Source organism: Dermacentor variabilis, chromosome 7 (assembly GCF_050947875.1).
Source record: "Dermacentor variabilis isolate Ectoservices chromosome 7, ASM5094787v1, whole genome shotgun sequence".
Taxonomy (NCBI): domain Eukaryota; kingdom Metazoa; phylum Arthropoda; class Arachnida; order Ixodida; family Ixodidae; genus Dermacentor; species Dermacentor variabilis.
In genome coordinates, this window is record NC_134574.1 from 60,948,619 (window position 1) to 60,965,587 (window position 16,969).

Sequence of the window (16,969 nt, forward strand, 5' to 3'; positions counted from 1 at the left end):
CAATGATTTTGAGACATTGTGGCAATTTCCTAATTGCATTGGCGCTATTGATGGAAAGCATGTGTGTATAGAAACTCCAGGAAACTCTGGTACATTGTTCCACAATTACAAAGGTCATTTTAGTACGATCCTCCTTGCAGTGTGTGATGCCAGGTATCGTTTTACAATGGTGGACATTGGGGAGTGTGGTTCACGTGGTGATACTGGCCTATTTGGCGAATGACATATAGGGCAAAAGCTAAACAACGGACAGCTCAGTATTCCACCAGACAGCAAGGTGCCAGGTGCACCAATGAAGTTGCCATACGTATTTGTTGGTGATGAGGCATTTCCTTTACTGAAAAACCTCATGCGACCATACCCTGGTTCTGGCCTTGATGCTGAACGTAGGGTGTTCAACTACAGGTTGAGCCGAGCAAGGCGCACCATTGAGAACACCTTCGGCATCCTTGCTAACAGATGGAGAATTCTCCGTCAGGATATCCGTGCATCTGCACACACAGTCGACCTCATTGTGTGGGCAACAGTACTTCTGCACAACTACCTCAGGACACTTGATGATGAAGACCTGAGTTGTTTTAAGTACTGTTCTGACAATGACGTTTATAGAGTTGGACCGGATGGTCAATTCATTCCTGGCAAGTGGAGATCAGACCTTCAAGGCAACCAAGGTATTCTTACAGATATCTCGCATGGGAATCGCATTTACACTGGCCATGCAAAATTAGTGCGAGATGCCTCCAAGGCGACCTTCGACTCTCCTGAGGGGCGTGTGCCATGGCAAGGGAACGTGCTGAGGGCAGATTTGTGAAAGTGAGCAGAATCCGTAGTGTGCTCCCAAGTGTCAGGCATTGAGAGGACCTTACGGCAATGCTGCCGTTTGTTATATTACCTTCAGAATTACAGCTTTGGAATCTCTTTACCCATAAAAACCAATGCAAAAGCCAAGGAACGGGCTTTTCAGCACATTCTGCTTGCCATGGCAGAGGCACGCAGTGCTTAATACAATTTGGTGCTTCTGGATATTTGTGAAGTGCCATATATAGCATGATGCAAGGACAAAATGGATGCTGCATAGTGATTTTCCAAATTTGCGCAGAAAATAGTCCATTCTGCGTGCTCTCACCGGGCCACTGCCTGCGCCAGCATCCGTGTATCCACAGGCTCATTGCATGCGGTTGCACAGGTGCTGGTACAGCCCAGTCGCAAACATTTCATGCCCCGACAAAGCTGCAGAGCCGCGCCACTTTGGTGTAAATAGCTCGTCTCTCTCAGAGTGCATTATGGTCAAGAACTCGAGAGGCCTCCCTCGTTGTAGTGTTAGCACGGCACTAGGATGCGATAGCTGCTGTCACCCGTAACTCGAGTTCCTCGCTCCTCGAATTGCCAACAGTGTCTGTGTTCTGCAGCCTCTCACCGGGCCACTGCCTGCGCCAACATCCGTGTATCCACAGGCTCATTGCATGCGGTTGCACAGGTGCAGGTACAGGCTAGTCGCAAACATTTCATGCCCCGACAAAGCTGCAGAGCCGCGCCACTTTGGTGTAAATAGCTCGTCTCTCTTAGTGTGCATTCTGGTCAAGAACTCGAGAGGCCTCCCTCGTTATGGTGGCAGCACGGCACTAGGATGCGATAGCTGCTGTCACCCGTAACTCGGTTTCCTCGCTCCTCGAATTGCCAACAGTGTCTGTGTTCTGCAGCCTCTCACCGGGCCACTGCCTGCGCCAGCATCCGTGTATCCACAGGCTCATTGCATGTCGTTGCACAGGTGCTGGTACAGCCTAGTCGCAAATATTTCATGCCCCGACAAAGCTGCAGAGCCGCGCCACGTTGGTGTAAATAGCTAGTCTCTCTCAGTGTGTTCTGGTCAGTAGCTCGAGAGGCCTCCCCCGTTGTGGTGGCAGCATGGCACTAGGATGCGATAGCTGCTGTCACCCGTAACTCGGGTTCCTCGCTCCTCGAATTCCCATTAGTGTCTGTGTTCTGCGTGCTCTCACCGGGCCACTGCCTGCGCCAGCATCCATGTATCCACAGCCTCATTGCATGCGGTTGCACAGGTGCTGGTACAGCCTAGTCGCAAACATTTCATGCCCCGACAAAGCTGCAGAGCCGCGCCACTTTGGTGTAAATAGCTAGTCTCTCTCTGTGTTTTCTGGTCAGTAGCTCGAGAGGCCTCCCCCGTTGTGGTGGCAGCATGGCACTAGGATGCGATAGCTGCTGTCACCCGTAACTCGGTTTCCTCGCTCCTCGAATTCCCAACAGTGTCTGTGTTCTGCAGCCTCTCACCGGGCCACTGCCTGCGCCAGCATCCCTGTATCCACAGGCTCATTGCATGGGGTTGCACAGGTGCTGGTACAGCCCAGTCGCAAATATTTTGTTTTAGGATCAGGCTGCAGAATCCTTCCATGCTGCAAAAGAGAAGTTCCTCCATTGTCTGACCCTTGCATCAATGTTTCATGTGTATTGGTTATTCTTTTTGTGTGTTTGTTCTTTGCTTGCTTTCTTGTTTGTGTTTTGCTTTCTTTATGTTGCAGGCTCAAGTATACGGAATCCTGGAGTTGCTGCTCAATTGACCGATTCTTTTGCATATCCTTTGGTTTTTGTCGGCTTTACAACTGTTGTGTTGGTGCTGTCTTACTCGCATGTACTTCCTTCGATGAAACGGCTGGAAAACCAGACCATTGCAGCAGCACTCTCGGCAGCACCTGCCTGCTAGAGAGCGCGGTCCCCAGGTGCCGGATGGGGGACCTGCTATTGCGCATTACTGCAACGGCAGTGGTGCTTGCACCTCGCGGACCAACAGGCCTTTCTTTTTTTCCCAGATTTCTTTAGGTAGCCCAGCTGAACTTTGGGTTGCAGAACCAGCGTAAATTGCGGAGCTGAATAAACCTGCTGCAGTCGTGTTCCCTGAACTTGTGTTCTGTTTCTTGCGACATTGCCATGCGGCTACAGCACACGTCACGAAAACCAATAAAATTGTCTGTGCACTACGCTAATGATGTCTTGCCTGCACTCCTTTGATCTTTCCAATACATATTTTTATTTCAAGACAGTACTTATCTGCATAATAATTGTGACGAGTATGTGCCATTGCATGGAATATTACATGACACAAGGAAGCAAAGATAACTGCCAGTTAAGGTTTCTGCTTGCTTTTTAGAGCATCTCTACACCTTGACAGCTGGTATGTACCCTGCTTCACCTTAGCTGCCTGCATCTCAGCTTATTTTGCTGTGCATTGTTTTGCTGGAAGCTGTTTACGTCGGTCACCTTTTCTGTTTAATGTAGTTACCATGCCGAGACATTAAAAAAGAAACGGGAAACATTTGTGGCATTTTTGTTTTCTGTGGAAATGCTGCAGCACGCCTGCGGCATAACTACACTTAATGTGTTATCCACACGTAGCAGGTGTTGTCAGCCCATCTCTCTTTCTTGTGTGGTGGGATAAAATGCTGCAAGTCCCGAATGTTTAAAAGGGGTATCCTAAACTGGCAACCCCTTGAAAGGCACTTCTATCAACACACCACAGTTGCCGTGAAATGCACATACTGGTACCAGGCACTGCTATGCCAAGAACATTTTTTTATTGCACTCGGGGCGATGTTTCGCAACATTTAATGCAGTGTACAAGCCTTGCGCTAACTTCAGTCATGCATTCCACATTGTAGCTTGCGCATCTTCTTCAGAAGTGTATTTTAATGTCCATGCTTGCCCACTGACGTAACTTGCTATCCTACATGACAGCAAGGGTAGGCTATGCATTTCTTGCAAAAGTACCTCATAGTATTAGAGCTTGTAAATGATTTCTTTATAAGTCGAGCTCTGTTATAGAAAACAAATATAACTCATTGTAGTTGAATGGCAGATATTCGCAATGTATTTGGTAGTTTTGCCATCCTCTGAGGTACATTATTTTGAACATAGATTTTCTCGTTGACTGGCCAATTGAAAGGCATGCATCTATGCCGTTACACACAGCAGTTGGTGTAATGGCACATAATTTTAGTGAGGCCTAGAAATAGTACGCCCCAGCATCATAGAATACCAGAAATGCCATGCTCTGCTTGCACTTTTTTGTAAGCCCAGTGTTCTTTTTTTTTGTATGCCAGGGCAATGGAGGGCTGGTATAGGCATCAACAGTTTCCAGTGTCGCATGGTTTCGCAATGTCACAAGTGAACTGAATTTTGGTATTTGAACAATAGGTCTCTTATGAGGCAGGAGTGAGCCACTTTCTGAGCAATAGTAGACTACGTGAGAGTATGGCAAGCCCTTTGTAGATTTGTCAAATCACACAAATACAAAGTTTCAACTGTGTTTTAGCCCATTTTATTGTTTCATTGAAGGGGAGTTCGGGACAATAAGTGCTGTCCTCACTCCCTATGCGGAGACTGAAGCTATGCAGCGGAGTGCACCAGCTGAAGCAGCTCGAGGTTTCATTGAAAACGCTGTACTTATGCACAGCAGCCCAGCAGTAGTAATTACAGACACGAATCAAGTTCACAAACCAACTTCTATGTGCAGTTCCTTGGCTCAGCGGTACAGCCCACTGTAATTTCCAACAGTGGTGACAAACAGAAGAAAAGAACACGCGCATAAAATGTTCTTTGAAATCGACATTATTCCAGTTTTATTAACGAAATAGCAAAACGTAAGGCTGTGCTTCATGCATGCAAATACAGAATAAAAGCAACATGCTATCATAAGCCAATACACAATAAAAAGCACATACCAACATAAGCAGTGTCATATAATACATTAAGCAATAAATCAAAAGCAGCATTTTTTGTGTGTCACAGCTGAATGTCTGTCACGTTTGCTGAAGCAAAATAAACATGTTTCCTTTAGAATGTTTTTTAGAATTTGTGAAGAAACAGAATTTAAACTTCGATTTTCTAAAATTTTCTTCCAATGAACAATGACAGCTTCATTTAATGTTTTCATTCACAAGAAAGCCTGTTATGTTTGAGTTGAGCAAAACGAAACTAAGCTGCCAAGCTAAAGGAACTGTCTCGCCAATGTTTCTTAATAAAAGCAAAACATCTTTACAAGACATATGTTTCGTTTCTTATCATGTTGAATTTTTGTTACAAGATGTACACCACCCCTTATGTAACACCCCTGATAAAGGGGCCTTAAAGGAAATAAACTGACCTGACCTGACCTTAAAGAAATTTCACTGTTTCAATGTAATAGTTGACCCAGACAGAGCTGTTAAAAAGCAATTTAGGCTCGTTTGCATAAAGCACAGTGAAGTTACAGGCAACCGAAGTTGAAAGCATTCGTCAACATCTCGTACTCCATTAAAGACCAACTGCAACAAAATTTCACTTCGCTACAGTAATCGTGTATTAGCGGTAATCGGTATATAGCGTTAAAGCAATCTTGGCAAACCTGCGGTCCTAGTAATGGTCCAGCTTACTCATAAGCAGCTTTGAAATAGTACCTGTGCAGACAATGTGTGCACCTCATGGTTAGCAGACATGACCTAAATATAAGCATATTGCCTTCAAGACTTTTCGTCCTAGAGCAGGCATACCTAATCTAGGCAGATATGCCAACGACCTATGCAGTCTCTCAACATTCTGAGGTATGCTCAACTGCCTGCACTATCAGTCACATCTGTTTATGCAAGACCTCCGTCTTCTTCCATCTTTCTTCAAATTTTTAATTTTCCAAGAAGGTTGCTCTGTATATGCACTATCTCAAAGTAGGCGTTTTAGCAATAAAAAATTTCACTGCAGTTGGCGTTCTAGGAAGCTTTAGTTCAGGGGCACCTATCCAAATACATAGGAACAAAGAAATTTTTCTCAACAACCACTGCATAGTTTTGTTGCCAATAAAAAAGCATAAATATCGACTGACAGTAAGAAGCTGCTTTTTTATGTAGGACATGAACTTGATGCAAAATGGTAGGAAACTGAAAAAAGCTTGAGTATAGAGTTTACAACTCTCACTCGGCAATACAACCTGATATCGCATTTTTTTTTATAATCTATCTGATAAGACATCTAGTGATGAGAAAATTTACTTATTATACACTGCTCTCAGATAAACCTGTAACTAGTGAGTAGGAATTTCACGAAAACCTCGTAAACATTGTAACATTTCCCCTTAAGCAGCAGGAGCAGCATATTCAAATTTGTCTGTGCTAGGAGCTCTGACAGATGTGATCAGACATCACAGAACTGCGATGTCTGTTATTTGTGCAAAAATACATGCTTGTTAACCTTGTGTTTCAATTGTTTTCAAACTAAACCAGTTTTTGGAAATTCCTGCAAAAATTCGAGAGGAATAAAAATTTTGCCTGCTCGAGCCACTACAATTTACCTACATTTTAAGAACCCAACAAGCTCTTTCATTACAATTTACGCATGTTTCTCACATGCAACAAATATCATTCAAATGCATCCAATGGTTATCTCAACAAAGCATTTCTGTGTTTTACATGTATTTGAATAGTGAAACTGGAGGTCGCTCCTAGCTAAAGCTTCCTCTCAAGCTTTGCACTCTTAAGTAGTTTAGAAGGACTTGTTGTTGGGCGAGTTGGTACATATTAGCGAACATTGTTTAACTGTGCGAACAAACGGACCACAGAGACAGCATGGCCAGGGACGGGCGCAGACTTGCAACTAAGTTGCAAGTCTGCGTCCGTCCTTGTCGCTTTGCACTCTAAGGCTGTGCATTTTGCAAGAAAGTTTCACACTGAGGGCTGACATGACCTTTGGCCTGGCAGACTGCACAATACAGAATTTTCCAATTCTGAGTGGCAGTCTTCCTGCCACATGGCTGCCATTCTGCTCTGAAAGCAGACCTGACGGCAAGGCTCAGTGCCCTGGCCAGGGCCTTTATGCCAGCTCCCCGGGACACATGGTATCCGTCAGCGCCGTAGAATGCTGGCTTCATGGCCCTGGCTTTTCCAAGGAACCTGTCCTGTAATTGTAAACAGTTTTTATTAGCACTTCTGTTAGCACATGAACATTTTGAAGTTAATCCTACTCAACAAAATGAATCAAACATGCTGACTTGAGCTGGTCAACAGCAAACAAGGAATGTTTGTCAGTGGTGGCAGCTTTACACTAATGGTAACTGGCTTCTTCAAGACAGCATTAAGTTCCTTTGTCAAAACCTTGGCACCATGCTGAGGCTTTCCTTGTTAGCCCACTTTAAGGTTACCTAGAATCCTCGCCGCAAGGAATGTGAATGGATTAGCACTTGGAGACGTTGTTCGTAAGGATAGTTTCATAGTCAATATGCATGGAACTGTGCGCCTATCATTTCGAAAAACTTAGTTTGCACAATTCACAGAAATTATAAACTTGCCAAAATGTAATTCTGTGTCATGTGTAGTAACATTGTTGTTATGCGCCTTCTATTTCCTTTTAAACATCTGAGTATGTAAAAACCGTGCTAGTATAATACAAAAGCAACATTTCACTTTGATGAAGACTAAGCCGTAGAACAAAAAGAACAATTAGTACATTAAAGTATCAAGAAGAAAATATATGCAGGGGTTTCTTGGTGTTCACAAAAGGGTCACTAACACTGGTGCATGATTATAAACAAAATAAGCTTTAAAGAATGTCTACAGGGCTGCAGCACCACTGCACATTTGGGTAATTATGCACCTCAGTGAGATAAATGCTTTAAGTGGAAAGTGGTGGCAGCAACTACTGAAATTGTGTTTCCATTGTAAGCACTAGAGTGATTTTGTTCACTGAAGTAAAGGCAGCGTCATACATCTATAGAGTTTGTCACATAATTATTCCTATTACAATTGATTTTGTTAAAACCACACTGTTTAATGGAGGTAGACAGTGATGTTTTCCAAATGCACTAGCAAATTAATTCACTCTTCCGTGAGTGGGACCACACTAATGTGAGAGATCTCACTAATACCTCTGTTAGATGTGCAAATTTTGAGTGAGTGCACTTCGGCATTAGTGTCACTCGCAGGCTGCCAGATGGAAAGATTTATTGATGCTGTGGAATGCACCTGCCAGCAAGTGTGTTTTAGGAACTCGCTTCGCTTGGGTTCTTGTTGTAGCCTGAATAGCAATTTGTCAAGAAGAAATAAATAAATGCTCACAGAAGTATTGGCACTAATAGTAAGATCAATGTTTCCTGATTCTTAATGTTACGAGCGTCTTTCAGACATCACCGAAGCCAAAAATGCTTCAAATGTTTGTTTTCAGCACATTTTGACTCAGAATTTTGAACATGTTCCTTGATTGCATTTGCTCAAAACAAATGAACTGTGTTAATGGGATTACAGCATTTTTTTCTCTCATGGCAGAATTTCTTGTACATGAGCATCTTTTTGTGATAAAACAGTAACCATTCTTAAAACTCAAAATGCTGAGAATTGTATCAACCTTTATGGCTTCATAGACCATCACTGTGATAAATTCCAAATGACACTTTGTTTTGTCGTCTAGCACTACACCGCCGAAGTGACTCAGCGAAGAGAAGTGTCGCAAAATTTGCTCATCTGACTGGGGTATACGAATGCATGACACGTGATCAAAGTGATATTAAGTCATCCACACCAGTTCATATTCAAGGCTGTCTAGATGCCAGAAGCTAATATGCAAATGACACAAATGTGTGTCATTATCTCTATAATTTGACTATATATAACATAAATTACTAGCCAGGTCTACTCAATCTGAATTTGCAATTTCCAATTTTTGCACACCCACAGTAATGCGATCATACATATAACAGACATATACATGACTTACTTCCAAATTTATGCAGATGACGTTTGTCATTGCTGCCACATGCTTCCTTGTGATTGCGTTGACACGCATCCTCTTCTTCCCGTTTTCTCCTTCATTGAGCCGAGGGGGTATGGCGAACCAGAAAACCTTCCTGGCTATGGCGGCCGCACATTCCAGGACATGCTGCATAATAATAATAAAAAAATGTCGCAGAACATGATGGCACCAGCATTGCACATTCTTCTTGGCATGCTTGTGATCAAAGGGTATGTACGGTAAAAAGTACTGCACTGAAAACACCGTGGTTTAAAACGGTGCTGTATGTGGAAGGTGGCACATGCCTCCCACTGCACAATGAAACATGAACGCGGGCCACACGTGCATTGGCTCAAACAATGCTTTCAATTTGCGTTTCCCTCATAAATTTGCATTTCCCCCATAAAAAATATGCGAGTGCGCGCACACGTTCGTGGAACCATGATGCGTACCGAACAATGCGCGCACGCAGAAAGCGGCATTGCCGATGTCGCACGTCACAATGAAGCCTAGCTGCAGCTCATCTAAATTGCAAGGCGGATTTTCTTCACACGCTGATGGAAGTATTTCAATAGTCAATGCATCATTAACAAGACAGTTAATAAAGGCGCGCACACGTGCACTCTACACACCATAACAAACACGCAATTGAAACAAGAGATTTCATTGGCGCGACATACGTCGTACAGTTAGTGAAACAAATGATATGCAACGAATTAACTTACCTTGATGTTGTCAGCTATATCGTCTGCCGCTTGATGTGTCGCTACATCATTGCCGCCGACGTAGACGGCGATGAAATCTTGGCCGGATTTCAGCCGCTCCAGCGCCTGCATTAAACGTGGCGCGCGAGCACCCCCAAAAGTAAATGTGCACGTGGCACAATTTACTCCGATGTATAACCTCGAGTCATTTAGGAATTTAAGTTGGCTATCGCCAATGAGGCAGCCGCGGAGCAAGTGTCCATTCAGGTCCGAAGAACAGGCGACGGCCATCATGCGCTTGCTGCAGTGTGCAGTGGACTGCCACACCACTCCCGGGATACCTTTTCGGATCTCTCTCTCTCTCGCCCCGTCGCAAGATGGCGAATGATACTTTTTCGGATCTCTCTCTCTCTCTCTCTGTCGCAAACTGGCGGAGGCCACGTGAAACATTACTCATGTCGATGGCAATGATTAAAGTTTGCAAAAATCAGCAAATTGGCTTTCCTGCAAACCTTTTCCCAACGAAAACTCGCGTTCACAGACTGCTTTTCTCATTGTAGATACTCTCAACCGCGCACATTGGAGCGACGGCGCACGGTCACCACGAAGGCTTTTCAAAAAAGTTCTGTGGGAATGTCCCACCCCATTGTAAGGTCCACATTGCGCAAAGACAAAGGGAGAAACGAAATAAAGGAAAGGCAGGAACGAGAGCGGAATGGAAAATAATAGTTAATTTTGCGAACATCTGGTAAAGGTTATTTGGTTGGAAAAATTACTTGCTCGCGAATGTGCATTAACATTTCTGCACAGTGTTCATTACCCAGCTATTGTGCTAATGCATCTTGTGCACAGTTTGTTTGAAAAGGCGCTGGAAAGGTGCACAATGTCCGACCATCTCGTGCACCACCGTGAGTTCATTAACTGGTTCGGAGTGGTGCAGACGAATCAAACAGTCCTACACGCTAAGGTAACAACAAAAGAACTAAGCACACTGCCACTGCATGATATAAACCACAAATTATTGGAAACCCAGGAGATATATCCCTCCCACAGTGAAACAGCTATCGAACCGCTCCGCTGCCACTCCCGTCAACCCTACATTTTTCACAAGCATTCATGTCCAGTACACGCTGCAAAAATTTTCAAAAGCAAAGTGCTAAGCGAGAGTGTGGTAGTTGCTCCTGGACATGGCAGAGCATAGCCAAGTATATTTTCCAAACTAAATGTTTGACTGTCAGTGGCAGAGCTGCAATATAAAGGACATTCTTCACTGACATAGTATTAGCATGTTGCAAAACATTGCCCCGAACGCAATAAAATGTACTTTTGGCATAGCAGTGCCTCGTACCAGTATGTCCGTTTCTCAGCAACTGCGATGTGTTCTTAGACCTGTCTCATGTGGTTAGCAGTGTCAGATACCCCTAGTAAACATTCGGGCCAAGCAGCTATTTATCACAGTACAAAAAACAAACCAGAAAAAAAAACACAGGTGGGCTCATACAGCATATGTGTCCTCACAATTATTATGCAGATAAGTACTGTCGTGAAATAAATGAATGAATGAATGTATGTGGTTTAGTGGCGCAAGGGCCAGATATGGCCAAAGAGCGCCAAGACAGTGTTAGTGATTTCGCGGTGGAATGATGAGTTCTGTGACGAAGATGTGACTTGGCTGTAAAGTGGCCTAAACATAGTCGCTGTAAAGTGCGTAAAATCTATGTGCTATAAAATTATGGCGATGATTAATGACGAGTACTATGAACATTAAAATCCATCGTAGAAGGATGATGCAAAATATAAAATATATAAGATGGTAAAATTTCTTGGAGCACTGCTGCCTCGCCAGAGCCCTTGAACCACAAGGGCCTAGAGGCATGTGCTATTCAATATAATTATCACAGCGCCATCCTCTGAACAGAGGAGACGCTACGAACATGTGGGGCTAAAAACATGAAACACAACATCTTTCAGATAACTTAGGACCGCGTTGGTGTCAAATAGCGGTTCTGGGCCGAGTAACATTACTGGATGAAGGGGGATCTGCTGCCGGTATGCTATGGGAAAATGTTTCTTTCTTTCATATTCGGCTTTCCGACACTCCAGAAGGACGTGGAGGACGGTGAGCCTCTCCCCGCATCTACCGCAGGTTGGAGGCTCGTTTCCGGTGAGTAAAAAGTTATGTGTGCCAAATGTGTGTCCTATTCTTAGACGACAGAATAGGACATCTGTCCGGCGTGATTTTGTTACGGAAGGCCAGAATCCTAACTGTGGCTTTATCACGTGGAGCTTATTATTTATTTCCGCGTCCCATAGGCGTTGCCAGTGATTTCGTAGTTTCCTCCGCAAGAAGGGCTTCAGATCTGTGACAGGAACTGCAGCGGTGGGATTAGCAGAATGGCATGCAACTGACATGGCCATCTGGTCCGCCAGAACATTACCTTCGATGGCCCTATGTCCTGGCACCCAGCATATAATCACATGCTGGTTAGATATATATGCGTTACATAAGATGGAATAGAGTTCAATTATAACAGGATTTTTGTGCTTACAGGACGATATCAAAGCCTTCACAACACTTAGGGATGATGATGATGATATGTGGTGTTTAATGGCGCAAGGGCCAGGTGTGGCCAAAGAGCGCCATGACAAGTGGTGATGTTGACGATGTATTATGGACATGTGACTTGGCTGTAAAGTGGCCTAAAAATAGTTGCTGTAAAGTGCATAAAATCTAAGTGATATAAAATTATGGCGATGACTAATGACGAATACTGTGAAGATTAAAATCCATCGTAAAAGAATGATGCATTGTTTAAAATATGCGAGACGTTAAATTGCTTACAGCACTACAGCCTCGCCAGAGCCCTTGAACCACAAGGGCCTAGATGCATGTGCTTATTCAAAATGATTATCGCAGCGGCATCCTCTGAAGAGAGGAGGCGCTACGAACATGTGGGGCTAATAACATGCAACACAACATCTTTCAAAAAACCTAAGACGGCGTTGGTGTCAAAGATTGGTTCTGGACCAAGTAACATAACAGGATGAAGGGGGATGTGGTGCCTGTATGCTAAAAGAAAATGTTTTTTCCTTTCGGGTTCGGCTTCCCGACACTCCAGTAGGACGTGGAGGACGGTCAGCCTCTCCCCGCATCTACCACAGGTTGGAGGCTCGTTTCCCGTGAGTAAGAAGTTATGTGTGCCAAAAGTGTGTCCTATTCTTAGACGGCAGAATAGGACATCTGTCCGGCGGGATTTTGTTACAGGAGGCCAGAAACCTAATTGTCGCTTTATTACATGCAGTTTATTATTTATTTCTTCGTCCCACATGCGTTGCCAGTGGTTTCGGAGTTTCCTTCTTAAGAAAGCCTTCAGGTCTGTGACAGGGACCAAAGCAGTAGAGTTAACTGCATGCGATGAGATTGATGTGGCCATCTGGTCGGCTAGAACGTTTCCCTCGATGCCCCTATGTCCAGGCACCCAGCATATCATCACATGTTGGTTAGATATATATGCTTTGCACAGTGCGGAGTAGAGTTCATTAAATACTGGATTTTTGTGATTACGGAAAGACATCAAGGCCTTCACAACACTGAGGGAGTCCGTATATATAACTGATTTCGGGAGTTGTGATTTATTTATATGTTTTACGGCCGACAGGAGTACGTAGGCCTCAGCCGTAAAGATGCTAGTTTCCGGATGCAGTACGTCGGATTCCGAGAAGGATGGACCGACGGCTGCATAGGATACCCCGTCGTGTGACTTTGATGCGTCTGTGTAGAACTCCGTGCAGGAGTATTTGTGCTGGAGTTCCCGGAAATGCATCTTGATTTCAATCTCTGGAGCATGCTTTGTGACTTTCACGAAAGATATATCACACTGTATGAGCTGCCACTCCCAAGGAGGTAGCAGCTTGGCTAGATGCATTAGGCGAAGCTCGAGGAGTGGAACGTGCATTTCTTCACTAAGCTCCCTCACTCGAAGCGAGAAAGGCTTTCTTACAGAGGGGCGATTATGGAAAAGTGTAGTGCAGGTCATATCGTTAACAGTGTTAAAACATGGATGTTGATGATTGGATTGTATTTTAAGGAAATATGTAAGGCTGATATAAGTTCTCTGTAGATGCAGGGCCCATTCATTTGATTCCGCGTATAAGCTTTGAATCGGGCTCGTTCTGAAAGCGCCAGTGGCTAACCGGATACCTAGATGGTGAACAGGATCTAGTATCTTTAGCGCGCTCGGAGCGGAAGAGTGATAAATAACGGCGCCATAGTCTAGTCGCGATCGAATCAGGCTTTTATAGAGATTCATTAAGCACTTCCTGTCACTACCCCATGTAGTCTGGGATAGAAGTTTGATTATGTTCATTGTTTTTAGACATTTTTCTTTAAGATTTTTAATGTGGGGGACGAAAGTGAGTCTGTAGTCAAGTATGACACCTAGAAATTTGTGTTCTTTGTTAACAGGTATCTGTTGTCCATGCAGTTCTATGCAAGGATCTGGGATAAGTCCTCTCTTTCTTGTAAAAAGAACACAAGAGCTTTTGTTAGGATTGATCCTAAATCCATTCCTGTCTGCAAACATTGACACTTTGTTCAGGCCATGCTGTACCTGTCTCTCGCAGACTGCGAGGTTACAAGATTTGAAAGCTATTTGAATGTCGTCCACGTAAACAGAGTGAAAGATGGCGGGTGGTAGTGAAGCACGAAGCGTGTTCATCTTCACGATAAAGAGCGTGCAGCTAAGCACGCCTCCCTGGGGTACACCAGTTTCTTGTATGAAAGGACGTGACAGTACATTGCCGACTTTTACCCGGAATGTACGATTGGACAAGTAGTTTTTTATGTTTAGCATATTGCCATGAATGCCCATTTCTGACAAGTCTCTTAAGATGCCGTAGCGCCACGTAGTGTCATAGGCCTTCTCCATGTCGAGGAATATGGATAAGAAAAACTGCTTGTGTACAAATGCGTCCCGGATATTTGCTTCTACACGTACAAGATGGTCAGTTGTTGAGCGCCCTTCTCGGAAGCCGCACTGATAAGGATCAAGCATTTTGCTCTGTTCAAGGAAAAAGATGAGTCGCCGATTTATCATTTTTTCAAACTCCTTACAAATGCAACTTGTGAGGGCTATTGGGCGGTAACTTGCCACTGAGGAAGGGTCTTTTCCTTGCTTCAAAACAGGGATCACAATGGCTTCCTTCCACGCGATTGGAAGGTACCCTGCATCCCAGATGGTGTTGAAAAGTGTGAGTAGTGTAACTTGCGTATCCGTGTGTAAATTTTTGAGCATTTCATACATGATTCGATCCGATCCTGGTGCGGAGCTCTTGCATGCGCTCAAGGCAGCTCTCAATTCAGCAATACTAAAAGGACAGTTGTAAGGCTCATTCTCTCGACCTTTTCTTGTTAATGGCTTACGTTCTTCTGTTTGTTTGTATTTCAGAAAGGATTGTGTATAATTTGTTGCACTTGACACGCTCTCAAAATATTCCCCAAGTGAGTCTGCCTGATCTTGTAGGGTATCGCCTTCTGTGTTTACCAAAGGGAGTGCATGTGCTTGTCGCCCTCTTATCCTATTGACCCTGTTCCAGGCTTTCGCCTCATCTCTGAACGAGTTAATACTCGATAGAAATTTCTGCCAACTTTCTCGTCTGGCCTGTCGGCGGGTTCGCCTGCCTTCGGATTTTGCTTTTTTAAAGTTGACTAGATTCTCTGCAGTGGGAGAAGCGCGTAGCAACCCCCACGCCCTGTTCTGTTTTTTACGAGCGATCCTACAATCGGCGTTCCACCATGGGACACGCCGTTTGCAGGCCAAGCCTTTTACTTCTGATATGCATTTAAATGCGACATCTATTATGAATGCTGTAAAAAACTCGACTGCAGCGTCAATTCCTAACGAAGACAGGTCAGCCCATGAGATACTAGATAGAGATCGAAATTTCTCCCAATCACCTGTCTCAATCTTCCACCTAGGAGCGTATGGTGGATATTCGTTTTCTTTATATGATCTTAGCAGTATAGGGAAGTGGTCGCTACCGTAAGGGTTGTCGGTAACTTCCCATTCAAGTTCAGGCAGTACAGACGGGGAGACTATACTAAGATCTATTGACGAAAAGGATCGGTTTGCAAGAGAGTAATACGCGGGTTCTTTCTTGTTGAGAAGGCACGCTCCGGAAGAAAAAAGGAACTGTTCAATAAGGCGACCTCGCGCATCTATACGAGAGTCGCCCCACAGGGAGCTGTGCGCATTGAAATCGCCAAGAACAGCATAAGGTTCTGGCAATTGATCGATCAAGGAGTGAAATTCATGTTTGTTCAGTTGGTAATGCGGGGGTATGTAAAGGGAGCAAATGGTGATGAGTTTGTTTAGTAGGACAACTCGAACCGCCACTGCTTCAAGGGGCGTTTGTAGCTGTAAAGGTTGACACGCAATACTTCTATGAGTAAGAATCGCAACACCACCCGATGATGCGACGGCATCATCGCGATCTTTCCGAAACGTAACATAAGTACGGAGAAAGTTTGTGTGTTTAGATTTTAAGTGTGTTTCCTGTAAACACAGCACTTTTGGATTATGTTTGTGGATGAGTTCTTGCAAATCATCAAGGTTTCTAAGGAGACCTCTGATGTTCCATTGAATTATTTGTGTATCCATGTTTAAGGTAAATTGGTGCTGTGTTTACGGAAACGGAGTGGATGCCTTATATTACAGAGCCCTTTCGAGGCCCTGTAATAGGTGTTTTGTTCTTTCTGAAGCGTTCGAGCGATTCTCGACGCTCCTTAGGCGTTTGGTGCGCCTTGGGGACAGGTGTAGTGTCCATTGCCTCGTGTGAGGCACCGGACAAGCGCTCTTGCGAGCGAGAGGTTTTCAGAGGGAGTCCCGCCTTGGAGGGCAAGACCCCTGCGCCCACCAGCCCGGAGGTCGATGGGGCTCCCTGAGGGATTTGGCTGCGCTGGCCGTTGCCAGCGCTGGAAGGGGCCTCGGAGGTTGGGGCAGCCTCGGCTGCACCCACCTTCGGGGTGGATGGTCCCTTCTCCTCGGTTGACGGAGCAGCGCTAGCTGCAACCGCCGCGGGGGCAGATGGCGTAACTGCCGACTCACTGCCTGTGGGTCGGACAGCCGCCGGAGGCCGTTGTGACGCTGCCCCCTTACGCGCCACATAGGCAAAGCTGCTCTTAGACAGGTATGACACCCGCCTACGTGCCTCCTTGAAAGATATATTTTCTTTGACTTTGATTGTGACAATCTCTTTTTCTCTTTTCCAGGACGGGCAGGACCGCGAGTATGCGGCATGCTCGCCCTCACAGTTGACACAATGTGGAGTGTTCTGGCACGTTTCGGAGGAATGTTCTTTGTCACTGCACTTGGCACATGTCAGCCGGCCTCGACAGTTCTGTGAACTGTGGCCGAACCTTTGGCACTTAAAGCATCTGAGAGGATTGGGTACGTATGGCCTAACACGAAGTTTGATATAACCGGCCTCGACGGACTCGGGGAGGACAC

General features: G+C 44.8%; 1 long non-coding RNA gene across 1 annotated transcript in view; it reads right to left on the reverse strand.

The window, feature by feature from the left end:
- Positions 1-5,621: 5,621 nt before the first annotated feature.
- The window catches only part of LOC142587473 (uncharacterized), a 192,467-nt gene continuing 181,119 nt past the window's right edge, over positions 5,622-16,969 (reverse strand). The window contains exons 2-3 of the long non-coding RNA XR_012829549.1: positions 8,743-8,904; positions 5,622-6,931 (exon numbers count right to left, since the gene is read on the reverse strand). This is a non-coding gene — a long non-coding RNA (uncharacterized LOC142587473). The remainder of the gene's footprint in view (positions 6,932-8,742; positions 8,905-16,969) is intronic.